This window comes from Narcine bancroftii, chromosome 3 (assembly GCF_036971445.1).
Source record: "Narcine bancroftii isolate sNarBan1 chromosome 3, sNarBan1.hap1, whole genome shotgun sequence".
Lineage (NCBI taxonomy): Eukaryota > Metazoa > Chordata > Chondrichthyes > Torpediniformes > Narcinidae > Narcine > Narcine bancroftii.
Genome location: NC_091471.1, coordinates 136397111 through 136424746, shown reverse-complemented (window position 1 = coordinate 136424746; position 27636 = coordinate 136397111). Strand labels below are relative to the sequence as shown.

Here is a 27636-nt window from a genome sequence, read left to right as displayed (position 1 = left end):
AAGTAAAGCAGTCACCCCAAATAGTCAGGATGCAGATAGATGAGTGACTGTCAGGGGAGGTAAAAGGAAGGGACCAGTAGGTCCCTCGGAGGTGCAAAGAGACCTGGGCGTCCTTGTGCAGAGTAATCTAAAAGTTAACGCCCAGATGAGATTGGTAGTGAAGAAGGCAAATGCTATGCTAGCATTCATTTCAAGAGGAATAGTGTGTAAGAGTAGAGAGGTGTTAATGAGATTCTATGGGGCACTGGTGAGACCCCATTTCGAGTACTGTGTTCAGTTTTGGGCCCCCTATCTTATAAAAGGTATGATGTTGGAGAGGGTGCAGAGGAGATTTACTAGGATGATTCCTGGAATGCAGGGGCTGGCATATGGGAAGCGTTTGACAGCTCTTGGGTTGTATTCAATGGAGTATAGGAGAATGCAGGGGGAATCTCATAGAGACATTTCAAATATTGAAAGGTTTTGACACAGTGAATGCAGATAAGATGTTTCTCTTGATGGGTGAATCAAGGACAAGGTGTCATAGTCTTAAAATTAGAAGTTGTCCAATTAAAACAGAGAGGAGGAAGAACTTCTTTAATCAGAGGGTTGTGGATCTGTGGAACTCACTGCCGCACAAAGCAGTGGAGGCCAGATCACTGGGAGTATTTAAACAGGAAATGGATAAGTATCTCATTAGTAAAGGGGAAAAGGCTCGAAATTGGAACTAGTTGTGAGCATAATTTAGTTTAGTGTAGAGTCACAGAACAGACTCAATGGGCCTAGTGGCCTGCTTCTGCTCCTTTAAGATCTTGTGTCTTTGGTTTATTGATTATTCAGGAATCTGATGGCAGCAGGGAAAAAGCTGTCTTTGTGCTGTTTAGGCTCCAAGGAAGACTTTCACTGATGATGACAGAAGAATTCTCATAATGAAGAAAAACCCCCAAATGTACTGTATGTCCGACGTATCAGAAACACTTTTCAGGAGGCAGGTGTCAGAAGTCGAGTTCATTAACAGAAATACAGGGGCTGCACTGCAAGATGCAAACCACCAGTTAGCCACAGAAAGGGTGGCCAGATTACAGTTTGCCAAGATGTATTTAAAGAGCCTGTAGAATTTTGGAAAAAGGTCTTGTGGACAGATGAGACCAAGATTAACCTGTATCAGAGTGATGAAAATAGCAAAGTGTAGAAGCATAAAGGAACTGTGCAAGATCCAAAGCATACCACCTTTGCCATGGTTTGCATCTGTAGTGTAGTCTCTGTATTTCTATCCATGAAGTCTTCTGCGGTCAGTAGTAAATGACATATCTATACTTCCTTTCTGAAGAGTGTTTCTGATCTGTCAGAGATAAGTTTGAGAATTTTCCTTCATTACGATGAGAATTTTTCTGTCATCAGGCAGTGGAGATCTTCCTTGGTCGACAAGTCCCTTTGTGATTACTGAGTTCATCAGTACGGTCTTTCTTCCAACGATGTTCTAAAAACAGCTGATTTTGGTAATCCTAAGATTTGAGTTATGCGTCTTACTCTTTCATTCTTGCTTTTTTTAGCCTCATTATAGTTTCTTTGACTTTCATTGACACAACTCTGGTACTCTGACACAACTTAAAAGCAAACCTAGCTCTCTTATACCTGCACCAATGAAGCAATTAAACATATCGGAGTACTCACAAACACCTGTGAAACCTAATGTCCCAAACATTATGGTGCCTGAAATGAATGAACTATGTACAAAAAGTGCTATAATTTGGTAAAACCAAAATATATACGAAAAACCTTGAATAAAATCTGGAAAGTGCACCTTAATTACACGTGAATTGTTGGATAACAAATTTAAAACTATGGATTCCATGGCAAATAAAGGAAAAAAAGTGTCTTTGCCCCAAACATTATGGAGGGCACTGTATTTGCTCCTTGCTGCAAAATGGGCAGCATAAGATTCAAATTCACTGCTGTCTGTAAGGAGTTTATATGTTCTCTCCATGACCTATGTGGATTTCCTCCTACCCTCCAAAGATCTACATGGTGAGTAGATTAATTGGCATCACGTGGGTGTATTTGGGTACACCCAAATGGACCGGAGGGTCCTGTTAGCATGCTGCGTCTATAATTAAATCTTAAAATCTCTTGCTAGCCTTTCAGCAGAAAATGCCTTCAACATGTTATATTTTGTTATTTCTGTAAGCAGTGTAAAAAAAAATAGAGAGCAAGGCTCTTGAAATTCACTGAGAAACCCAAAATGCAATCCAAAAAATAGATTTAATAGATGCACAGAAAATACAATGAAGATTGGGCTAGGAACAATGGTTAGAACACTATTCAGTTACAAAGAAAGATCAAGTAACTGCATTAACAAATCTCTCCTTTCCAATTTTTGCCACCTTTGGAAAACAGTTCAATGAGATCCTGGATGGAATCAATAATTTTCACACAACATTCTAGGAACGTTTTTAGATATTTATTGATTTCTTAATTAAGATTGAGCATAGATAATGATTAAAACAATGATAATAATCCAGAAATCTTTTTAATCTTTTTATCTTAAAACTTTTTACAAGATTACAAAGCCTAGATCATTTTTAAAGTGCAATTATTGCATAGTATGTAATTTACAAACACTTCGACCTGATGCATAAAGTATAACATTCTAATTGTAATGACTACACATAATTTCCCTTGATTGCAATGGAATTGTGGCAAACAGAGCAAACTTTGAGGTGAGCTGGATTGTTCACCGCATTGTTTGTACTTCTGTGCCAAATTGCACGCTTATGGAAATCCCAAAGTTGCTGACATTTCATGGAAATGACGATGTTACAACTGAAAAATCTACCTCTAATTGAGTACAGTACTGAGCAATTTGGGTGCTTTTGTGCACAAAACAAAAAAATCAGTAAAATTCCCATTATCAGGTATCCAATCAAACAGAAATTCAAGAAAATCAGCAAAAAAAAGAAAGAAAGAAAGAAAGAAAGAAAGAAAGAAATAGATGATAAAATAAATAGTTTTAAATAAAAATTTAAAATTGTAAAAGTCAATGTTCTCTGAAGCAACACAACCCATTGGGAGCAAACATCAGCTAGCAGAGCGCCCCAGTTGTGCCCTGCCCATAGCAGTTGTCTGAATAAAGTTTCATTGAAGTTGCATTTGAATAAAATGGTGCCACCCAGGATGAAGAGCCAGCCACTCGCTGCTGGAGCGACTTTCCCAAAGTGTCTCCCTATCCCTGCCTCGTGAGAGTATTTTTATGAGTATATTGTTAAGTACATTAGTAACCCTTTATCTATAAATTTTGGGTAGGAGGTGGTAATTATGACAGCAGCACAATTAACACAACGTTATTATAGTGCTCGTGAATGGGGTTTGAATTTAAAGGAAGGTGTGCTGAGGGCCTGAACGGGACACTGGCATGGAGGCCAGTCGGGTTGCGCTGAGGGCCTGAACGGGACACTGGTATGGAGGCCAGTCAGGTTGCGCTGAGGGCCTGAACGGGACACTGACATGGAAGTGAGTTGGGATGTCAGTGCAAGGAAGATGAGGCTAGAGCCTGACCAGGACACTGGTGAGGAGATGAGTCAAGTTGCTCCGAGAGTCTGACCGGGACACCAGGATGAAGGGCCAGTCAATTCCGCTCATTGCTGGGGCTACTCTCCCAAAGTGTCTCCCTATCCCTGTCTGGGAAGAGTCTATATCTTTATTAGTATTAGGTATATTAGTAAGAATGTATCTGTAAACTTGGGAGAGGGGGAGTTAATTATGACGGCAGCACAGTTAGCGTAGTGGCCAGCGCAACCCTGTTACAGCGCCGGGGTTCAAATTTAAATTTTGTAAGTTACGGGAATTACTTGATTAAAGTGAACTTTACATAATTAAGAACTACAATACTGATATTTCTTTCAAATTACTTAGTCTTTTGTCTTTTATATGGTGTATTCTTAATGCAGGTGTATTAGTTAGGCATTGGAAGAATAAGTCTCACCATCCATGATCCCTGTTGGTGCCAGATAATGGGGATTTTACTGCTTTGGCATGCAAGTGCCAAATATAGGCAATGATATATTGGTCCTTATTGATAAAAGATTGAAATTTATAAATCGAGAAGTGAGGTTACATTTATATGGAGTGTTGATGAAGGTGCATTGGAGTACTATGTTTAGTTCCTCTTATTTAATAAAGGATATACTAATAGTCCAGGAAGCTAATTCTTGAGTTAAATTCCAGCCCATGAGCCCATGCTGCACAATTTCACCCAATTAACCTACAATCACATAGGTTTTGAAGGGTGAGAGGAAACTGAAACACCCAGGGAAAACCCACAAAGACAAGGGGGAAATGTACAAATCCTTCCTTACATACATTGCTGGATTCAAACGGGGGTCACTGATGCTGTAATAGTATTGCGCTAACCACTACACTAATCCTGCTGCCCCAAAATGAAACGTCCTATCAGAAATAGACAGCCCTTTGATAAAAAAGATGGTGTGCTTTCACTTGGGATCTGTGATTAGGTGACTTATAAGACCAATGTGGGACCCACAGATAGGGATAAGGTGCGTGATGGAGTAGGCCACTGGAATTAGGAACCCTCCTTCCATTGTTTATGCTGGGCATTGGTTTGCATGGAGCTGAGGTTCTCAGTGTTATACAGTATATTGCTTCTTCTTTGACCCATCAGTGACCAGGAATCCAGTTATATTTTTTTCATGTAGGTTTTGAGATCTTTGAATTATTTCCTTTGACTGGTCATCTTCCTTTCACATGGCAGAAGGTAGTATCTGGCAGGTTGGGGTTTGGCAGGAACCAAGAAGTGATCACTCCTATTAAACTTCAGGTCTTGTATGTCGATAGGTGAAGTGAATAGAACTGCTTTATGCAAGAATTTCAGGCATGCTAGTTATATAATAAAGAATGCAATAAGGGCCTTAATGCTGGAAATGTTGGACTGGGAGAGAATGTTGAACTTGGTTTGCTTAGCGTATCAGAGAATTTGGGGAATTGCAGACTATTATGCTTGCTATCTCAGAAACACATAGAGGTTAAACTCACTGATACTCAGCAGACCAAGGTTTTTGGACTGGGTTTGTGGTCTTGACCGTCAGGTACATTTTGCATATGAGATCAAAGTTGTACTTAAGATCATGAGGAATTTAATCTTTGATGTCAATCTTCACTGAGAAATGGGTAGTGGTCCAAATTTTCCAAGGTGTCATCATAGGGGTTTAATATCAAAGGGTAGTGTTGTGCAATAGGCAGGCTTGCCTTGGGGCCAGAGTCAACCACAGGAATAGTGACATCATGTTTTTCACCAACTGGCCTGCTACTCTTCCATTTCATTCATTACAAAGTGTAACTACCTGAAGGTGCTAGGCTAGGGTAGATAAGGGCATATGGCAAGACATGACTAGAGCAGAAATGCAAGGTAAAAATTGGGAATGTGGGAGCACTCCTTTCTTTCCATGGCAGGCAAAAACCTAGTCATCAGTTGTGAGCTGCTCTCAATATCATTATAAGGGATTCAGGTGTGGCCAGTACCCTATTTCTCCTCTTTGGCAGTCACACAAGCCACTTCCATTTTATCTGGTGACCCAAGAGAGAGTGCACCCAACAGGTCACAATGCACAACTCCCTAAAGAGTGGGGAAAAGATGTGAGGCCAACATTGCTCTCCTCCTGATGGATATCTTCATGTGTGTCTACTTAGAATCCAAGTAAGCAAAAGCTAAGTGTCACTTTGTGCCAAGTTTCTACCTGTTTTCTGTGTTGCAACGAATGGGCTTGACTTCATTGATGCCTAGTGTTCCATTAAGTTGAAATTTGCCACACTACTTTTCCTTCATGGGAAAGTTCCATCAGAAAATACACTTATTGACACTAAGTCCATCAGCGGTGTTCAGCCCAACATCTCACAGACCCAACAGGAAACAGTGGATGCTGTCAGATGACTTCCTAAGCAGATCATCAAAACCTTTTGGTAGAATGTCTTAATTGTCAGAACTCACCAACAAGCACCAAGAACTCACCTTATTGGCAGTGAGAGAGACCCAACCTATCAGATATTTCCTGCACAGTTGAATTTGATGAGGCAATTACAATGAGGATAAAGAAATTTCCCATTTGTAAACTTGGATTTGCAAGAACAGTCTGGTAAAGGATCCTTGTTGAGATTTAAAGAAGTTTTAAAGAAGTTGACGTTTTAACCCACCTATTCTTTTTCTCTCACTGATGTTGCTTGACCTGCTGAATTCCTACAAGTTTTAGATACAGCAATCTAAAGAAAAATACAATCTTCTGCATGTCACTTGTCGAGCAGCTGTGCAACAGGATTCTGATCTATAGGCTCTTCACGAGGAAGGTTACTAAGGCATATACTTTGAATGCTACTGGAAGATCATCACCCGGTGAAAGACACACTTTGTTTTGCCTGAAATATGTTCATTTTCCAATACTGTCATAAGTGAATGCTGCTGCCTAGAACATTCCATGCTGAAGGAGGATGCGCTGAGGGACAGTTGAAGCTTGATGCAACCAACACAAAAACTTAATGGAGAAGGACTGTAATTAAATTTCTGTTGCCACTTGGCACTGAGGGGCTGTACCACAGCTCCGCAAGCACTGGAAATATATACCGTTCAGAGGCCGCAAGAGGCTTAGTATATAGAATGTATGAACCTGAGGAGCCTACAATACTCTGAATGTAAAGAATCCCATGTACTGTTTTCTATTTCTTGTGTATTTATGAATATCATTTATTTTTGAACTACAAAAGGTAAATAGGTTAGTAGGGAACTATTCTCTTGCAAATCTTAAACCTGAAGGACCATTCTTTTGAATGTTTCACTCAACAAGTCAATGAAGACTCAGAGATTGGCCTGTTAGTAGGTCCTTACAGTAGCGTCATCTGCATACCGCAGCTATAAAACTCATAGAAATGGAATGAAGGTAACATGAGTTAAACAGTTCCTCTTTGAAATGTGGGAGGAAACCGGATGACCCGGAGGAAATCCACACAGTAATGAGCAGATCATACAAACTCCTTGCAGACTGGCGATTAGAACCCAGGTCGCTGGAGTTGTAATAGTATTGTGCTCACCACTGCACTAACCATGCTTCAAACACCTTTGATCAGTCTGCAATGATCATCTTGATCTTCTAGTTGCATGTCACTTCTTCATCCCACTGCTCTTACATTTCTGTCCTTTACCTCTATTCCTACCAAGCCCAGTATAAGCCTATTAATTGCACCTTCTGACCTGGCATATTGCAAGGTGCAATTGAATTTAATAGCTTTATATTGTCATTCTTTCTAGTTTGGATCACTACTGGCCAGCTCTAGTGAAAGGTCATAATTTTTTACGGTTAATGTTGTTTCATTCTTTGCAGATACTGCCAATCCTGCTAGATATTTTGGCTTTTTTTTTCAATTACCATCTCCAGTGAGAATTCAATGTTGTATATCTCAGAGTTACAGTATTATTTTTTATATCTTGCTCCAATCTTCATTCCTCCCATATTTACATCTCCCTGAAGAAAGATTACTAATAATTAGCAGACTTTCACCTTTCTCAGCCAACAGGACGAGCTTTCAGATTCATTGCCAAGCACTTACAGTGCAAAAATAAGAGTCCTTAAAGGAGTCCCTAATTGAGTTTGTTGAGGAGGAATCTGACACTGGAGGGGTAACAGCTGTTCCTGAACTTGGTGGTGCGAGTCTTATGGCACCTAAACCTCTTTCTTGATGGTATCAGTGAGAACAGAGTGTGTGCTGGTTAGGATGGATCTTTGATGATAGCTGCTGCTCATCATCAGACATGTCCCTGTAGATGTTTTCAATGGTGGTCGGGGGGCGTTTGCCAGTGATGTCCTGGGCTGTGTCCACTGCCTTTTGCAGGGCTTTATGCTCAGGGGCATTGGTGTCCCCATACCAGACCGTGATGCAGCTGGTCAGCACACTTTCCACCATACATCTGCAGAAATTTGCCAGGGTTTCCGATATCATACCAAACCTCCACAAATTCCTGAGAAACTGGAGGTGCTGCTGTGCTTGCTTCATGATGCCATTAATGTGTTGAGTCCAGGAAATATCTTCCGAGATAGTGACTCACAAGAACTTGAATTTGCTCACCCTCTCCACCTCTGAGGGGATTTATATTCCAGTTTTACTTGTTCTTCGCCCGATCACAGACATTCCCTTTTATCTCTCAACCACAAGCCTTTTTTTCCCTGCAAATTAATTCATGTTTTACCTAATTTTCCCATTCTTATGAAAGATCAACAGTCTGAAATATTCTCTCTTGCTAGCTAAGTATTTCTAGAATTTTCTGAGTCTATTTCAGATTTCCAGCATCTCTTTATTTTGTTTTTCATTTACATTTACTGATGCAGCTTTTTTTGAAGGCCATTTCATCACAAAATCCAATGTCCATGTTCCATCTTTTGAGTTAGGTTTAATTTCATTGTGATTCAGAAAATCAAATACTGGATTTGACAGTTGTTCAAGTGGTTAGTTTATTCATCTAATCCTTCATCAGGTCAGAATATTGACAATTTCTATCTGCTGCATGGCTAACATTCTTTCATCAAATGTTATATTCATAAATATTTAGTTTCTTTTGCATGGATTAATTAATTTACTACTACTTTGCTATTAGGCCTAACAATCAAATAGATCTCAAATCTGAAACCTGAGCCTAAATATTCGCTCATCTTAACTGTTCTCAGATTGGCATGCCATGTATAACTCCGGTGAAATTTGGCTAAAAAGAAAATTGGCTGCTTTCAAATGAACAAAAGTTTGAAGTACGTGAGTGTTTGTTAATATTGGGATTAGATTTCATTTTGATGATTCCATGTCAAAAAGTTCACTGTTTTGCAACCTACATGGCCTTGAAGAGAGGTTTATTGGCAAGAATACCAATGATACATTACAACATATACAAAATTGCAATTAAGCAAGCCATTAATTACTATTAGATATTTGAAAAAGCAAGAATTAAATACTAACTTGGATGAAAATTCAAGAAAATCCTTGTCAATTATGCATGTAAATAGGCTTTAGTATAAATATTATTCATTTTTTTCCAGATCAAGCACAATGGATTACATTGAAGAGCAGTGTTTAATTCCCATCGTATTTTGCTGCCAGTAACCTGAAGGCACTGAACCAACTGCAGCCTTGGTGGAATTGGCATGGTTATGAGGAGTCACTCGGTGTCAGTTTTCAAGATTCAAGATTCAATTTATTGTCATGTAATAAAAACAGTGTCATATTACACAAAATTGCCTTTTGTCTCCTGTAAGGCAGATAGATTTGCCATCAGCTGAAATTTCATGAAGCGCCTCTTACAGTCAGAGAAAGAGAAGTAAAAGAGAGCTACCCCCAGAGTCACTGAGTGTCTGTGGATTGGCCCACTCTGTTCCAGTGGCCTCAGCAGCCACACAGAGTCCAGTCCAAACCATCGCCAACCCGAGCTCCAGATTCAAACCTCCAATACGATTAGGAACTCTTCTGCGCCCTCAGAACCCTCTCACATCCTGGACCTGATACCTGGTACCCCTTCAGCCAGTTTTGAGCTAATCTCCAGCAGTCCACAGCCTAGAGTGAGTCCCTTGACCGCAGCCCACAGCCTGTATGGGTTCCTCTCCTCAAGTCACCAATGTGTGGTTCCTTCCGCTGCAAAACCCCTGACTGCTCCGCTGCAGTGGTCACCGTCCCGTGGGCCGTCTCCTCTGCTTCTTCCCAGTTGGGAGGTGGGGGGGGGGGGGGGTTCTCCCTGTTTTCAACTGCCCTGCTCCAGTTCTTCGCTTCCCTAGAGTCTTCCATCCCTCAAGGCCTGCTGCTGATCATAGGCACCTCCATCTTGAAAGCACCTTTACTTCATGAAAAGAAAGCAGCGTAAGTGAAGTTTTACTTCACTTCATTAAAACAAAATTCTATTTGCACCCATCCTTGAACCTATCTTTAAGTGTAACCATATAATATATATATGCTTTATATATTTGTCTATATTTACTTTAATACAAACCATTATGTAACACTTGAACAATTATAGTTACCTTTAACGCATTGGTGCGAGATGGGAATACAGAATGCAAAATTGAAATTAAGTCAAGCTTGATAAGAGGCTGTAAGAAAACAAAGCATTCCTGATACGGCTGTAAATTGTAGCAACATATATTCAACCCATTGCTATGCACTCATATTTTAATTTGTACAATGATTACATAAAAGGGCTTTGCCCTATCTCACCTAAAATTATTTATAAGATGATTTCACAGTCATGCCATCCACATAAAATTCAAAATTTTACTGGAATAAGTTAGCCTCACATTTTTGTTTGTTTCTTGTTATGCATTGATGTATTTCTGATCAAATGCAAAACAAAATGGCAACCATAATATTAGAAGGAAGTACTTTTTCTTTACGATGAATGTAAGATGGATGTATAAATGTATGGTGTTCAAGAATATCATGTGATTTTAATATGCAGTTTTCTTTCCCATTTTGAAAAAGGATATCCAGTTCATAGCTGTATAACATGTTACAGAAAAGAAAATTGCTTGCTATTTGTTTGTGGTTATTTTGTGTGGGGAATAAAGGTGTGTCACTGTAAGGTGTTGAAGGTATAGATAGCAGGACTACTGTGGTGTATTGCATGTCGATACTTAGGCAAAAAGGTGATTCCAAGGCAAATCAATTTGTGTCCTGTAGATTAGAACTAGATGTAGCCTCTTGGGAGAAAAGTTAGACATTTATATTCTAACACAGTATTTTTGTCCCTGTGGGACTATTCTCTTTGATCAACATATTAGGATAAAAGACTGCAGTTTCAGATTTTGAAAGTGTTGACTTTGGCTGTTCAGGCTTTATCATGTGCCATTTCATCCCAGAATTTTTTTAAAAAAGAATCGATAGAATGAAGCAGTAATAAGCAAAGCTTCATTTTGATCTTTTCTTGTTTTACTAAACAAGGATTGTGCATATAAGTTAAGATAATTCCTGCGGCCTTTATTACCTTTTCGGTAAACAAATGCCTTTCTTAAGAACCATTCTGATGAGGCAATAGCTACAGCTTGATACATAAGGTGCTAAGATTTTCTGAGAATGTTTTTATTTGGAGTTTTGTGAATTCATATTTTGGTTTGAACTCATTAGAAATTATTTTTAATGATACTATGTAAATACTATAATATGAACATGTCCACATCTGTGTTACTTTACAAGTCCATATTTTAAAGTTCCAGTCAATTTAATCAGTTGGATTAGAGTTGGTGATTACATTTTGAAGCCTAAAAGCATATGGACGCAAAAAAATTTAATCTGTTCTCTTGTAATGGGCCTTGTGACTGGAACCAGATTCTGAATCTTTCATTTAGTAGTTTTATTTTCAATGAAAAATGCTCAAGGTTATTCATTTAGTCATTTGACAAAAACAACTGAGGAGAGACAGATGGAGCCTTCAATTTATTCTTCAATCTTTATCTCCAGGCAGTATTTGAATTCTGTATGTTACTATTTTATTCAGTTTTGTTTGATATGGAAATCTGTTTATTCAAATAATCACTTAACAGTATTTCAGTTAGTTAGATTTACACTTAAATCCTTTGGTTTTGTATTTGGTTGTAAATAGCTTAAATGTACATTGAATTTTGCATTGTAAGATTTTATTTTATTTCTTGTATTATATTGAGCAAAAAATTCTTGTGTATAGTAAAGTGCTTAATAAATATATTTGCTTTTCAGCAGGTTGACTTTAATTTAATGGCAACAATAGTTTACATGTGATTGTGAGAATTTATTTCAAGTCTAATTAAATTTAAACCAGGTTGTGTGGGGACAGAAACCGTTAAATTATTTTATTGCATAATTGAAGAATCTCTTAAAATTTGACAAAAGATTATCAAATTATTTCAACAAAATATAATTTGTCAGTATTTTCCTTGTGATTAATAAAGGGATAATAGCACATTGAAGAAAAGTGAATGGAACCATCAATACAAGGTATCATTTACATGCCTTTAGTTGAGTAGGTCCAATATTGATAATTTCTATTCATGTTACTTCAGCTCACTAAGAACCATTCACTCTCTGCCAATAGGTTTTAACAGAAACAACTTGCAAACATTAAGAGGCAAATGTCTTTAAATTTGAGTAATCATTTGGAACTGCTCAAAATAAAGTGATAGTACAGCTATAATGCTACTCATGACAAGTTTGTTACTTGGCAATATGGGCAAATGGTAGTCTGTTGCTTTAGGTTCAGTGGAAATCTCAAATAAACAATACTAATTCAAATTCAGCTGCTAAATTTATTTAGTAATAGCAATAAATTGAAAAAGACCACATATGCTGAAAATAATTATTGTTTGTATCCTTTGAATTATATTGCCATGACCTTGAGGTTTGTGTCCCTAGTCAAATAATTGGTAGTTTTGCAAGGCCTTTTTATCATCTATCTTTTTATAACTCTATTTCTCTTTGCAAACATTATACTATTTCTTCTCTCTCTCTTGCTTTGTCTCTTCTTACTATATTTATTTTTCCTGATCTCCATTCTTTTTCTCTCCATATTCAAATGATGTCACTTTCATTCCAGTTCATGTCTCTTTCACCAGCACTGAAATCCATATTTCATTTATTATTTTAAGCCTTTGGAGAACAAGAGATGTGTATCACATAAAAGGATTTGAAAGTTTTTTTTTCAGATTAGTATTTGTTTAATTAACATCAAATAACACATTTATTTAAAAATGCAGTAATTAATTGGCAAATTGGAAATAGCTATGCCCACTAGTCAGGTACCTGACTGAATCCATTTGAAGAAATCTGCCTTGATTTTTAAAAATATTTAATTAATTTTATTCTCTTACTCATCTGCAATTTGTCTATGCTTAAGTATGTATTTTATTTCAAAATATATTCTTGAATACATATGCTTTTGAAATGAATTTCTAAATTAATTCCTTCGCCGAAGAAAGCTGATGAATGGGACCCCCTACATAACTGCAGCCAAGGTGAGGAGAATCCTATCCAAGGTAAACCCACACAAGACAGAGGGAAGCAGACAACATACCTGGTCAGGTACTGAAGGACTTCACAAACTAATTGAAGGATGTCCTTACAGACATCTTCACCTCATTGCAGCAATCCATCATCCCTACAGGTTTTTTTTTTAAACTTTATTTAAGATTTTATAACATGAATAACATATAGGATTACATTTTTAAAAATTAAGAATAAAATAATAAAATTACAATACAGTATCAGTAATCTAAATAAACTATACCCTCCCCAATAATTATTACACATTAATAACCCAACTCAAATTAGTCCAACCCCCCCTACCCCCCCAAAATAAAGAGTGAGGAATTAATAAAGTTAATAATATATGTGAGAAAAAAAACCCACTTACAAAAAAAATATAATCGATTAAAATACTAACAAAAAGAAAAGTAATTAATACTAAGATATCAGACTTAAAAAACATATTTAAATCAAACTTAAATGCATATATTTAACAAACGGAGTTAAGATGAAACATATTTAACTCAAACTTAATATAAAAAATTAGTAAAGTTAGTAACATTATCAAAAATTCTTAAACAATAATCAATTCTTTAAAAAAAATTGTAGCATGAAAAAAAACTTTCTCTATAGAGATAAACCTTCACCAAATATCAACTAACTTCACATCTATCATCATATTAGTCACATAAACCACCATCTTAAAACAAAATTCAAACCTCATTAAGCATTGTACAATTCAATTTTAGTATTCCACCATTTTTCCCTTTTACTCTTGAATAGTTATCCAATAAAAGCTCCAATACCACATTTAAATATCCCCAATCATTACGTTAAAATTCAGATATCCAAATAATAAAAACACATCTACAACAAAATCTATATCTTCAACAAATGGAGCATAAACCACAAACAAAATTCAAGCCTCATTAAAGATTGTACAATTCAATTTATAACTTTCACCATTATTCCCTTCATTCTATAATCTAATAATACAAAAAAAAAGGAAAAAAAACAGGTAGGAGGTTAAAAATACCCCCTCCCGTCTAAACCGCGCAATGCGGTAACTCCCAAACAAAAAATGGGTGTGAGATAACTCACATGTAGCAGATGACTTTCAGGAAATAGTGCCTATCCAGTTCTCTCCCCCAACTCTCACTTCATCTTAAACTAACATCATCATTATTTAATATCCTTTTTTTTTTAAAAAAATTAGAAAAAAAAAGGACAACTCTTCTTTTAATCAGCTCCAACTGCCGAGTCACCATTACAACCATTCCTTCTTGGAGCACGGCTCTTTTCTTCCATCTCTTGTCTCCTTAGAGATCCCGGCGGACTATGTCTCTGTTGAAACTGAGTAATTGGCAGCTCTTGAGCAAATACTATAGCTTCCTTTGGAGAATCAAAGAACTTTGGTTGGTAACCATCTTGAAAAACCTTCAAAACAGCTGGATATCTAAAGGTTGCCTTGTAACCTTTCTTCCACAACAACTCTTTAGCAGGATTGAATTCCTGTCGTTGGAACATAACTTCTTGACTCAAATCCGCATAGAAGAAAACTCGATTATTTTGAATCATCAAGGGTGATTTTCTCTGTTGTGCATTTCTAATAGCCACTCATAAAATTATTTCTCTGTTGTAATAATTCAAGCAACGAACCAAAACAGGTCTTGGACTTTGACCTGAAATAGGTCTTCTATGCAAGGCTCTGTGAGCACGTTCCAATATTATACCTTCCGGGAAATGTTCTTGACCCAGCACCTGCGGAATCCATTCAGTAAAAAATTTTCTTGGGTCTGGTCCCTCCATACCTTCCGGCAAACCAATAATCTTTATATTGTTCCGTCTGGATTGGTTTTCCAAATAATCAATCCTTTTCACCAAATTTTTATTTTGAGTTTGTAAGTCTTCGACCATTTTGGTCACATCAAAAACTTGATCCCGTATTTCGTCTATATCTTCTTCACACGAATTAAATTTATCTCTCACTTCAAGCTTAAAAGCTCCAAACTCAGCCATCTGTTGAGAATGTATTTTCACCAGAATATTGAACCTAGTACCAAGTTCAGTCATAATCTTGGATAATCCCTGCATTGTATAAGATAATTTAGATTCAAGATTCACAAAAATCTTTTCAATTGGAAGAGATTTTGGCTCAACAGATTCCTGCTTCTTCTCCAAAGGATCTTCTATTCCTTCCTTCATTCTGGTTGCCTTCCTTGTAGTATGACTGCGTGTGGAAACCCCAGCCACAGCCTCTCCAGCAGTGACTGGAGGACGCTGGCCGGGGTTTTCCCCAGTCCATAATGTATTAAGTTCTCCCAGTACATCAAGTTGTATAGGTTCTTCTATCTCAAGAGGTGCAGTTTACAGCGCCACCTCTACAGTTGACAAATGCCTTTGAGTAACTCTTTGTTCTAAAGGCTGTTTGGTGCCCTCTTTAGGGGGCTCTACCGATGTAACATAGAGCTCTACATCCGAACACTGTACCTCTCTCCTGGGATCCATTTCACGCTGAGTCCTGGTGTCTTTCCTGCAGGTAGGCTCCAAAACTTGAACTTTTGGAAAATGTTGTTTTTTGATGATCTGTTGTCATTTTTTTTTTGCTCTTTTTCACCAATTGTACCATCATAAGTTAAATTAACAGCACTGAAATTATCTGAACTTTTAAAGAATTTTAACGGGCATTTATAGACAAAACAATAAGATAGAGTCAGGAGAGGACTGGAAGGCATGTCTAATCCTTACGCCATCTTGCCACGCCCCCCATCCCTACAGGTTTCAAGCAGCCGCCATCATCCCGGTACCAAAGAGGGTGACAAAAAAAAGGCCTCAATTACTTCCTGCCTGTGGCATTGACCTCCACTATAATGGAACACATCAAAGTACATCTCCCAGAGACACTGGAGACATTTCAATTCACCTATAGAAAAAAACATTCTGCAGACAATGCTATACCCTTGTCTCTGCACTCTGACCTGATCCACCTGGAGAATGATCTTCACCAGGCTGCTGTTCATTGACCAGCTTGGCATTTAATATGATCATTACCCTGAAGCTGGTGGAGAAGCTGTCCTCACTAGGACTGAAAACCCTTCTCTGCCAACTGGATTTTGCACTTTGTAATGGAAAGACCACAGTTTGTCCAGATTGATAGCAGAATGTCAAGCTCAACAGTGACTACTTTCTGAGAAGATTGAAGCAGGCAAGACTACCGGCCACCATCATGTCAACCTTCTGCAGGAGCTCTATCGAGTGTCCTGCCCCCCTCCCAACCCCCCCTGCAATTGACGTGATGTACCAAGATTGTTGTCTAAAGGCACACAAAATCATTGAGGAGACCCACCACCCCACACACAGCATCTTTCAGCTACTCCCATCAGGAAGGAAAGACATACAGGAGTATCAGAGTCAGGACCACCACACCAGGCTAAGAAACGGCTTCTTTCCATGGCCAGTGAGAAGGCTGAACAACCCAAGGAACTGCTCACACTAACCATTCAACACTCTCACATTACTAAACTATATTTATTGAATATATGAACACTTGTCCTACATATGTATTATTTGTCTTCATGTGTGTTCTGTCTGGTGTGTCTGCATGTTCTGCACTGGAGAACGCTGTTTTATCAGGTTGTACTTATGCAATCAGCTGATAATAAAGTTAACTTAAATGTTAATGAAACTGCATTATTTACTTTTCTCAAAAACATTTTGATCAACAAATGCAATCGAAGAATCTAGGAAACAACTAGGTAAGATTACACGAGCTAGAATGTGCACCAATATGGAAAGAGAATAAAAATATAAAGGATAGATAAATATTCAATAGTTACAGTTAGTGCAAGAAAAACCAACTTCAATTGGTCAACTAAACTTGAGTAATCTCTCTGAGACTGTAAATTATTTGCGTTTAGCATACTGAAGTCAAATTTTCTTCAGTATGTATGCATTTATAACCCATGCATTGCTCAATTAGGCAAGTTGCAAATCAAGCAAGCATTATTTTGAAGTTTCAGTCATCAATTAGATCTATTTTGTCAGATTGTCTATAAATGTATCTTCAATTAAAGTTTCAGCAAAATTCTATATCCTTTTGTATTTAGAACTCTGTTTTTAATTGGAATCCTGCTAAAATCCTTCAATCCCACACACAAAATTACAGAGGAATTAGGATGGATAATTAGGCTGTAATTTCTTCCAAGGATTAGTTCTTCATTGTTAGTGTTGATGTCAGATATGAAACTTTGAGCAAAATTATTGTCTACTATTCATGGTTGACCAATTTCTTTAAAGTTTTCTCTCAGCTTAATTAAATTATCCAATCCTAAATTGAAACAACATGTCAAACATTGAGATAAATATGATATCATCACTCACAAATGCACGAGTTGACTGATAGGGGACTTAAATAAAGATACTTTTATAAAGCAAGGCAATAAAGAATAAATTTATACTGCTCCAGTCCACTTGGTTTGACTTATTTTATCTTCAAATACCAGACATCTGGTATTGGACGATCAAAAGGAAGTTGGTAATTTAAGCAGCAGTAGATGTTAAGAAGATAGTGTTTAGCAGTCAAACACAAGAGAATATACAAAGGACACTTCACATTATGGATCATATACAAAAAAAATTAAAGCAATAGTTACTAGCATGAATACTGAGAAGGCTTTTGATTCAGTTAATTGGACTTTACAGAGTTTTATATAGATTTGGCTTATATGATACAATTATTAAAACTATGCAGGCACTATATAACAACCCTACTTCTAGGATGAAAATCAATTGATGTTTATTAAATAGCTTTATACTAGAAAGGGGTACGAGTGATGGTTGTGCGTGGTCACCATTGCTCTTCGCATTATATTTGAAAACATTAAGTCAATATATCAGGCAGAATGCTTACAAATTGACCAACATCAGCTACACTGCATGTACATGGGTAGACAATACACCTCTGCTGTGGTTTGCCTACCCATGCAGGTTTTTTAAAATTCTACCCACCAATTGACCTGTAAACCTGTAAACCTGCCAAATTTGGCAGGTTAAATTCATGTTACAAACCAATTTGTAAACCCCTAATTAATCTCCCGCAATTCTTCTTTCTTTGGTTTGGCTTCGCGGACGAAGATTTATGGAGGGGGTAAAAAGTCCACGTCAGCTGCAGGCTCGTTTGTGGCTGACAAGTCCGATGCGGGACAGGCAGACACGGTTGCAGCGGTTGCAGGGGAAAATTGGTTGGTTGGGGTTGGGTGTTGGGTTTTTCCTCCTTTGCCTTTTGTCAGTGAGGTGGGCTCTGCGGTCTTCTTCAAAGGAGGTTGCTGCCCGCCAAACTGTGAGGCGCCAAGATGCACGGTTTGAGGCGTTATCAGCCCACTGGCAGTGGTCAATGTGGCAGGCACCAAGAGATTTCTTTAGGCAGTCCTTGTACCTTTTCTTTGGTACACCTCTGTCACGGTGGCCAGTGGAGAGCTCGCCATATAACACGATCTTGGGAAGGCGATGGTCCTCCATTCTGGAGACGTGACCCATCCAGCGCAGCTGGATCTTCAGCAGCGTGGACTCGATGCTGTCGACCTCTGCCATCTCGAGTACTTAGACGTTAGGGATGAAAGCGCTCCAATGGATGTTGAGGATGGAGCGGAGACAACGCTGGTGGAAGCGTTCTAGGAGCCGTAGGTGGTGCCAGTAGAGGACCCATGATTCGGAGCCGAACAGGAGTGTGGGTATGACAACGGCTCTGTATACGCTTATCTTTGTGAGGTTTTTCAGTTGGTTGTTTTTCCAGACTCTTTTGTGTAGTCTTCCAAAGGTGCTATTTGCCTTGGCGAGTTAACACCCAATAAACTTCCCCAGAGGTGTCAATCGCTCATTATATTGGTGATAGCCTGCTGCAACACATTAACAAATCAAATAGCTTGAATACAGGCTTCAGAGTTGAACAGCATTTTAATTCTAATGTCTCAAATCAGAGGCATGTGGTATGTCAATCTTTGCCCTTATGGACGAGTCTGGGCAATTAGTAGTAGCCCATTTTAAATTGCAGGGGGATTGACCCATTAAATCACCACCGGAAGTACTGCCAGGTGTTCAGATGCTAGCTGCCTGCTGATGCAGGCACACAAGCACTAACATCACGGGAATAAGTAGGTTAGCCATTTTCCTGTTCAAATCACCTGTGGATGAGACCTAGGTAAGTTTAATTGGGCTTCCTGACTACTTCTGAGGTAGGTCAGGAATTTGGTTGGATTCCAATGGGGTTGACCAGGTTAGACCTTATCTAACTGCTGCATAACTAGGGTGCTAATTGGGCAAATTGCCCAGTTAACCCTATTTTATATGACAGTTTCTGAGGGCCTATTGATAAGGTGCAGTGCCCTTGCCAGAATGTCCTGTTTATAGGAATATCATGGCATTCAGTATAAAGAGAAATTTCCCACACATGCTATAAATTGTGCATGTTCTTTTATTGTTGCTATTACATTCCCATACTTGCTATAATATTCCCACACTTGTTATAAATTGTGCGTGTTCTTTCACTGCTGCTATTACATTGACCTGCTTGTTATAAATTGTGTCTTTCCCATAGCTGCTATAAATTGTGCATGTTCTTTCAATGCTGCTATTATATTCCATGCTCACTATAACTTCCATGCCTGCTATAAGTTGCGATTCAACTTTCCCATGCCCACTATTGTGTGCATTCTTTCAACATGTAAAACTGGATGCGAGTAAAGCACTAAATTTTCTTAGTTTTAATGTTATTGCGCTCCATAGTCCAATTAAAAGAAAAAGAAAATTTGCTTCCACAAAAAGATGAAAGTTGATATGGCATTTTTACAAGAATTTGAAATTAAAAAGGGAATGGGTTGGTCAAGTGGAATCTTCATTCTTTATTTCTAAAGCAAGAGGAGTAGTGATATTAACAAAGAAAACATTACTGGTGGGAAAATATAGCCTGGTTCATTTTCAAATTTATTCTGAAATGGGAGCACTTATTAGTATTTATACACAAAATCTAAATGATGAAGATTTTATATGGGATACTTTTTTTACATTTCTCAGTGTCACATGAAAAAAATATGTGGAGGTGATTTCAATTGTTGGTTTGACCCTATGTTGGATAAAACAACAAAATTGATAACAAAAACTAAAATGCCTAAAGCTACATTGAGTTTAATGAAGGAACTAAATTGAATAGATATTTGACGTAGGTGGAATCCTAAGGAGGAAGATTATTCTTTTTATTCCAATAGTCATTATTCTTATTCGAGAATAGATTTTTTTCTAATTTCAGCACAGTTACAGGGTAAAATTAATTTTGTTGAATATAAATCTAGAATATTATCAGATCCTTCACCACTTTTAATGGTATGTACAATGCCTGACAAAGAAACTTCATCATATAGGGGTAAGGCACCACATCCTCACCAAGAGTCCCCTGATTCATGCCAGGGCATGCCACCTTCCCCCCCCCCCCCCCTCCAGAAGCTCACCCTCACCAAGGGAGAGTTTTAAATGATGGAAGAGCTGTGGATCATTCAGCATTCTGACAAACCCTGGGCCTTCCCCTGCGCATGGTACTGAAGGCAGCAAGAGGATGGAGGCCATGTGGTGATTATTGCCATCTCAACGAAGCCACTACACCCAACACATACCCTGTGCCACATCCAAGACTTTACCATCCTGCTAACATCCCTAAAATTGCCATCATTACCCCCTTTTGGATTCTTTAATTCCTAAGAATACTCATTGGAGTTAAGAACACAGTCTAGACCTTCTAGAAGTTGATGGATATGCTGATCCAGGATCTCCCATTCACTTTCATCTATTCGGATGATATTCTTATCGCCAGCCACAACACAGAGCATGTAGCCCACCTAAAGCAACTGTGTGTCTGGCTGCAGGCATTCACACTAACTATAAACCCTGCTAAGTGCCAGTTTGGGTTGGGAACGATCGGCTTCCTGCGGCACCAAATCAACAGGAACAGAGCAAAACCCCTGTCCGTAAAGGTAGAGGCCGTTCATCATTTTACCAAGCCCTGCACAATAAAGAGATTGCAAGAAACTTTTATCACCGATTCATATCAGCAGTAGCTCACAACATGTGTCCCCTTTTCACGTTCATGGCGGGGAAGGGTAAAGACATTACCTGCAACAATGAGGCCTTGTAGGGTATCCAGAAGCCCAAGGACACACTGGCTAACCCCACCCTTCTGATGCACCCCAGTCCAGAGGCACCAACCACTCTCACAGTAGATGCCTCTAGCACAGCAGTAGTGGGCATACTGGAGCAATTCATCGAAGGGCAATCGAAGCCCCTGGCCTTCTTTAGCAGACACCTGAATTCAAATACATTGTCTTTGACTGGGAGCTATTGGCGTTGAACCTGGCAGTCATGAACTTCAGGTATTTTTTGGAAGGAAGGCAGTTCAGGGTCTTCACGGACCATAAACCATTAACCTTTGCCTTCCACAAAGTGTCTGACCTGTGGTTGGCCAGGCAACAGGAACACCTCTCATGCATGTCTGAATTCACCACGGTCATCGAGCACATCACAGGTATGTCCAATGTGGTAGCCAACACACTGTCCTGCCCCGTGAGTGAGTCCATCCTGGCCCTGTTCCAGGGAATAGACTATTCCATCCTAGCCAGGGCCACAGCAGGAGGACCAGGAGATCCCAGCATACAGAACAGCAGTGTCCGGCCTCAGGCTGGAGGATGTCGCCATTTGTCCTCACAACCAGATGCTTCTCTGCAATGTCTCCACCTGCAAACCTCGCCCCATTGTGCTGGCAGTGTGGAGGTGGAAGGTCTTTGATGCAGGGCACAACCTGGCAAATCCAGCCATCTGGAATTGTGTTAAAATGGTAGCCAGTAGGTTCATCTGGCATGGCCTTTGGAAGCAGGACAGTTAATGGGCCATGACCTGCATACTCTGCCAGACATCAAAAGTGCAGAGGCACATCAAGGTACCCCCCATCCCCCACCCCCATCTCAGATCTTTGAGCCAGAATGATGTTAGTTCAGCTATGTCCATATTGACATTGTAGGACCACTGCTGGTCTCTTGTGGGTCTAGATAGCTCCTCACCATGATTGACCTCTCCACAAATTGGCTGAAGCTAGTCCCACGGTCTGACACAACCATCGAGACCTGTGCCAGGACACTGTTTAACACTTAAGTGTTGAGGTTCAGAGTCCTGGAGCATGTGACCTCCGATAGAGGTATGTAGTACACTTCAGGATCTGGGTGGTGTTGGCCAAGTTTCTGGGAACCCAGCTCCATCATACCACAGCTTACCACCCTCACACCAATGGGATGGTGGAGCAGTTCCACAGGCACCTAATGGCGGCATTGATGACTTGGCTCAAAGGTCCAACTGGACAGACAAGTTACCCTCGGTCCTCCTATGCCGAAAGAGGACTTCAGCGCCTCAGCAGCTGAGAAAGTGTATGGAGTACTGTTGGTAATACTGGGGAGCTTTTGGTTGCTGCCAAGGACCCAGAGGACCCCAAGGCCTCATTGACCACAGCCTCTTCCGTGTAGTCAGGCCAAGTCTTTTGTCTCCAAATACTTAGAGACTTATTTAACAGATCCATTAAATTCATTGAGACAATTTAAATTTAGATTTAAAAATATGGAGATGTATCTGGTTATAAAATTAATTGGGGAAAAAAGTGAAATTATGTCTTTAGTAGAGGGGATTATGTAAATTGTAAGAAAATAATTGATTTTTAAATGGCCAGATGTGGGAATAAAATATTTATGTATTTGTGTGGAATCAGAATTTTAAAAGAATATTTAAATGAAATTATTCTTCATTATTAAAAAGAATAAAAGAAGATTTGGAAAGCTGGAATATTTTACCTATTTAATAGGTAGAGGAAATTGTGTTAAAATGAATGTTTTTCTTAGAATACAATATCTTTTTCAATCGATTACTATAGAAATTCTTCAACAATTCTTCAAAGAATTAAATGCATGTGTTAGGAAATTCTGATGGAAAGGAAAGATGGCAAGAGTTTATTTGGATAAATTAACATGGAATTTCTATTTAGGAGGTTTGCAGCTCCCTAATTTTATTAGTTATTCTAAAGCAGCCCAGTTGCATTTTGTTAATGTAATATATGATCTAAATAAAATTCCAGTTTGGGTGCATATCGAAATAGAGGAATCAAATCCACAAGAATTTATTTATTAATGGAATTCAAAGTTGTTAACAATGAATAGAGAAACCCCCATATTGAAGCATTTAATGGAGCTTTGGAATAAGGTTGATTAAGAGATTGGGGGGAAAAAAACTATTGTCTGAAAAAAAAACTATTATTCCAGAATAAATTGATTCCGTTTTCCATGGGAAATATTTTTTTAAGATTTGGCAGTACCAAAGAATTAAGAAAATAGAAGATGATTTTGTTACAATTTGGTGAACAAATTTCTACATGAAAAATTTGGACAGGAGCCATTATTACCAGTTGAGATGGAATTAGAATTATTGTTATGTTGTAGAGGGCAGAGTGGCCACGCAGCATAGTGGGCCAAACCGCTACTTGTACAACTGGCCAAACAGTTGCACAACACCTCAGGCCTGATCACTGCCCTTGCAGCTGACCTAATGGCCACACAATCAATGCCATGTTCCTGATCGCTGCTGGTTCAGCCAGCCAAACTGCCATGCAATGCTGCAGGCTAAATCGCAGAGCACTGGGCAGTTAGGTACTTACCCATAAGATGGTGTGGGTTCCCGTTGTCTCCACTTTATGCTCCATGCTCTTTGTGTGCATCATAGGGATGTGACAATATCACTTCTGGTCCTGAGTGTCCGGCTGGAATTGACTTAAAAGGAGAAATAAACTTGAATAAATGTTTTTTCTGACTAACTACTGGGCCTGATGCATTGATCTAGTGGTGCTTCTGCAGCAGACACCACAATTGGTGACCCCGACTTTAAGATTCAGCCAAAGCTTGAATCCACAGTTAACATGGAAGCAACAGCTGCAGTTAAAGCAGTTGGGTCACTTTTTGGGCTCACCAGCCTCATGTATGGCTCAATCAGGCTGAGACCCAGTTCCGCCTCTGTGGCATAACTGCTGAAGACACAAAGTTTTGGCATGCTGTTGGAGCATTGGATGCTGCTACAGCAGCTAAGGTGAGCACATTTATTGTCAAACCACAGCAGAATACAAGGAAAAGACCAGGTTCTGGCAGTTTCTCCTAGACACCCTGGAATTAACCAGGCACGAACGTGGCATGTGGCTCTTGAATATGGAAGGACTAGGTGATAGAAATCCAGCCGATTTAATGAACGGAATGCTCACACTAGCAGACAGCCATTCCAATTTCTTTCTCTTTGAGACCCTACTCCTGGCGAAGCTCCCGGGTCACATCTCCAAATTGATAATGAACATGGATTTCAGCCATCCCCATGACATAGCCCAGGAGGCTGATAGACTCTACCACACACCAAGGCAAGAGTCCGCCAGTATATAGCCCATGATCTTGTCAGAGAAAGTTCCTATGCCCTGCACACCATCTGTATTTGTGGTCGAAACAAGGAGGGACAAGCGAATTGACAGGTACCAAGAGTGGTGTTTTTACCACCAACAGTGGGGGAAAAATACCTGCAGATGCATGCCCCCATGTACCTATCATGGCTATGGTGCCAAGCCTGAAATTTCATCGGGAAATGGCAGCTGGCATGAGCACTGGCCTCCTCTATCTCCACGATGAAGCTCATGAGCGCAAATTTCTTGTAGACACAGGCGCTGAAGTCAGTTTGGTCCCACCCACATACTTCGCAAAGACGCATAAGTGGCAGGGACCCGTCCTTCAAGCTGTGTAAATGGAACATCCATCACCATCTTTGGCAAGCGGCATACCACGATTAAGATAGAGGAGGCAGTGTTCCATTAGGATTTCATTTTGGATTCCGTTGCACAACCAATCTTGGGTGCAGATTTCTTCCGGGCCTTTGACCTGCTCGTTAATGTTAAGCGAAGGAAGCTAGTTAATGCCACTACTTTCCAAATGTACCCTCTGACAAGCAGCAAACGATGAATCTCCATACTCGGGCTGCACGCCCTAAGCACTAACAACAATTCTCCCCTGCTCAACGATTTTCTTGGCATGCTCACTACTAAATTTAATGCCTTGAAAACAGTCCATGGCATGGCCCATTACATTGACATAATGGGCCCACTGATTTACGTCAATTCTCATCGGCTCCTGTCAGATGAACTGCAGCAGGCCAAGGCGGAATTTGGTATCATTCGCAATTCCAACAGCCCGTGGGAATCACCATTACACATGGTGCCCAAGAACACCGGTAGGTGGAGACCCTGCGACAACTACTGCAGGCTCAATGACGCAACTATGCCCTATTCTGCACATCCAAAATTTCACTGCCTGGCTCTACAATTGCCATGTCTTCTCCAAGGCTGACCTTGTCAAGGGATAGCATCAAATCCCAGTCCATCCGCAGGACATTCCCAAAACCCCGATTATCACTCCTTTTGGACTTTTTGAATTCCTCAGGATGCCATTTGGTTTGAAAAGTACCACTCAAACATTCCAGCAGCTCGTCAGCAATTTAGTATTCACATGACATTACTTAGATGACATCCTGATCACCAGTCAAGATGATCAAGAACACCAATGCTTGTTCCAGTGGTGAGATGAATTTTGAGACCATCAACCCTACCAAATGTCTGATTGGTAGAGCCACTATTGATTTCTTGGGGAACAGTGCCAAACTTCCAAAATTCAGCGGCACATCAAGGCGCATCTCCAGTCTTTCCCAGCAGTGCACCGACGTTTTGTGCATGTGCGTGTACACCTGGTCAATCTGTTGTCAGTGTCTCAAAACATGAGTTACATCCTCACAGTCATAGACTGATTCGCGCAATGGCTTGAAGCCATCCCATTGCCATCCAGCAATGCTGAGACATGCACCAGAGCGCTTATTGCCAACTGGATCTCAAGATTCAGAGTTCTCACACACTTCACATCAGACCACGGAACGCCATTCACCTCTGTGCCATGGACTGCCCTTGAGTGCTTTTGTGGCACACAACTGCACCACACCACAGTGTACCATCTGCAGTCCAATGGTCTTATGGAATATTTTCACCGGGATCTCAAGGCTGCACTCAAAGCCTGACTCACAGGGCCCAACTGGTTAAATGAGTTGTCATGGTTTCTGCTGGGAGTGCACATCACCCCGAAGGAAGAGATGCCAGCATCGTCCACAGGGATGGTTTACATTTCGGTTCACTTGGTTCCAGATGATGTTCACTTCTCCTCTGACTAATGCCCTTCTAATTTGGATGTGCTTCAGCAGCTACAACACCAAGTCGCAACAAGATAGCCGATTCCAACCAAGTGGCATGGACCCTCCAAATAGCTTGTGCCTCTAGCCCTCCTCAACACTGACTGTGTCTTTGTACACAGAAAAGCCCCGGGAACTCCATTGCAATCACTGTATGATGGCCCTTTCCATGTGATCAAAAGGGATGGGATTGTGTACACTTTAGACATTGGGGGACATTCTGAACTGTTTACCATGGACAGATTCAAACCGGAATATTTGGACTAGTCCACCCTATTTACTGCCCACAGCTCAGGAGACAAGGGCATCCACTGAAGGTACCCACGGCCAATGCATCTCCTTTGATCAACAATTCTGGGGGGGGGGATGTAGTGGGCTGAATGGCCACGTAACATAGTGGGCCGAACCACTGCTGAGGCAGCCGGCTGAATGGATGTGCCACGCTGAGGGTCAAATCGCAATGCACAGGGCAATTAGGTACTTACCCATAAGATGGCATGGGGTTCCCATCGTCTTCACTTTAAGCCCTGTGCTCTTCATGTGTATCACAAGGATATGATGGTGTAACTTCTGGTCCGGAGTGGCTGGGCCGGAAGTGAGTTAAAAAGAGAACCAAGTTTGAATAAACAGTTTTGCTGACTAACTACTGTATGTGCTACTGCAGCAGACGTCATGATGTAATGGAAATATAAAGACATTTATTTCAGTGATGTATAGGTTAATACAAAAGAAAGACCAAAAAAATAGGATTTCATAAATCTGGACAAACATTGGAAGTAGATTTGAGTAAACAATTAGATGAACGAGATTGGATTGGGATATATACAGAAAATATGAAAAGTACAATAAATGTGAGATATAGAATGGTTCAATATAACTTTATTCATCAGTTATAATTAACACCATCTAAATTTTTTAAAATTGAACCAGACTCTCTCGGATATATGTCGTAGATGTGGACAGGAAATTGGTACATTATTGCATTCTACTTGGAAGAGCCCTAAAGTTAAACCTTTTTGGTTAGAAATAGGTAACTGATTAGAACAACTAACAGGTATAAAATTTCCATAGGATCCAATGTTATTGTTACTGAATGATGTTAAAGGTGTTGAACCTAAGTTGAAATTGAAAATGTATCGAAATAAGTTTGTTCAAATTGCTTGAGTAATAGCAAGAAAATATATTGCCATAACTTGGAAGTCGGTCATGGATTTGAGTATAGAACAATGACATGCTAAACTTTAGAGTTGTATACCACTTGAGAAAATTACTTATAATTTAAGAGACAAACACTATATA

The 27636-nt window shown here is 39.6% G+C and overlaps 1 protein-coding gene across 6 annotated transcripts in view; it reads left to right on the top strand.

The window, feature by feature from the left end:
* The window catches only part of ankrd50 (ankyrin repeat domain 50), a 128645-nt gene extending 116981 nt beyond the window's left edge, over nucleotides 1–11664 (top strand). For all 6 annotated transcript variants that reach the window (XM_069925232.1, XM_069925233.1, XM_069925235.1 and 3 more), the window contains one exon: nucleotides 9063–11664. The gene's annotated coding sequence lies outside the window, so the exon portion shown is untranslated. The remainder of the gene's footprint in view (nucleotides 1–9062) is intronic.
* Nucleotides 11665–27636: the final 15972 nt, after the last annotated feature.